The 1493-nt window shown below is 38.6% G+C and overlaps 1 pseudogene; it reads right to left on the minus strand.

Moving 5' to 3' along the window:
• Nucleotides 1-366: 366 nt before the first annotated feature.
• LOC147495543 (aspartic proteinase nepenthesin-1-like) lies at nucleotides 367-1110 on the minus strand (annotated as a pseudogene).
• Nucleotides 1111-1493: the final 383 nt, after the last annotated feature.

Here is a 1493-nt window from a genome sequence, read left to right on the forward strand (position 1 = left end):
CCTGATGGGGAGCTGAGACAATAGATATAATGTTTGCCAAATTATAATGTTTGTTGTGCCAAATTAACAAAGTTATATCTATAACTTTAATTTGACAAACTATAATGTTTTCTACCCTGTACTTAACTGCAGAGACGGAAACACTAATCGTGCCCCTGACCAAAAAGCTAAACTAGATGTTGTGTACCCTTGCGGCCTTGCCTGTAGTTACACTTGCACCGTTTGGATATTACATTGGACAAAGATTTTCAATTATTAATATGGGCTTGGTTTCCTTAATTTTATTGTTACTTCAGAGTTTTAAGCATTATATCTCGCATATCCTCTTTTCCTCGCACTGCAATCAGAAGAATCACGATCGACCAAAGAAAGAAACTAATGATATTTATTGCAATATTTTTCCTCAAAAGAAATTACCTTATTTTGCAAATCATAACCAACATTATAGTTTTGTTGTTGAAAGTTTCCCAATACGGACCTACCTTCCGTTGGAAAAATGGCCAAGCAAATAATATCCTCATCATCTAGACCGATCCATAGACCTTGTAGCATAGACGGAAAAACTTCTGTGGATCATCTACTCTCTGCCGATTTACTTTTCGGGCTAATTCGTATCTCAATATATAAAAGGCGGTCTTGTTGAGAGAAGTGTATGTCGTTCCTGTATCAATCATAAAACCTCCTGTTTCATTAAATTCGCCTTTCACACTAAATGTCCCTTCAGGAATTAGAAGCCTCGAGTTATCGATACTTACGCCTTGTAAGTCCAAAAAGTAATGATCCATATCCCAATTCTTTATCGACATTAGTGGAGTTTTTAACCCAGTTATAGAAGCGGCCTCGCTGAACTTTATGTAGCCATCTCCATAAGGAACATTATAATATGGAAAGCAGTATGCAAATTTCTTAATAGACAGTTGCGTGATAAATGATTGAGGTTGTCTATTCAAACCAATCATTCCTGGTACTTTCTTTGTAAGATGTAGTGTCCTCATTTTTGTGTCCACAACCAAAGACAAGAGAACGCGTAAAGTAACCATCAATCGCCTTATTGAAGCTAAATGTATCTTGTGCAATATCCCACTTGAAGCTCTCCCGTCCTCGTACCGTTTAGTGTACTGGCATTTATGCTGGTAGCCACATCGGTTCATTCTTTTTACCCGTCTGCACCTAGAATCAGTACAAGACAACACTTTAAAAGTAGATGATTTAGCAGGGTCAAATATGGGTTTGGACTGGTTGTAACAGTGCACGCAAGGAAGACATTGAAGCCAAGTTAGGCCACTTGCTGTATCAATCAGCCCGTAAGAGCGGGGTTCCGAGACGGTATTCCATAACGTATGCATCTCCTACAGGCCATGTATCAGCGTTCACAGCATAAGGCGAAACTTTGTTTGATAACAAGGTTTTATGGTATTGATTTCGAGCCAAAGAACGGAAAACGGAAGCTCGAATTCAATCGGATCTGGTTAAGTTTGGGTTATAAAAGGGTG

This window comes from Coptis chinensis, chromosome 6, assembly GCF_015680905.1.
Source record: "Coptis chinensis isolate HL-2020 chromosome 6, ASM1568090v1, whole genome shotgun sequence".
Taxonomy (NCBI): domain Eukaryota; kingdom Viridiplantae; phylum Streptophyta; class Magnoliopsida; order Ranunculales; family Ranunculaceae; genus Coptis; species Coptis chinensis.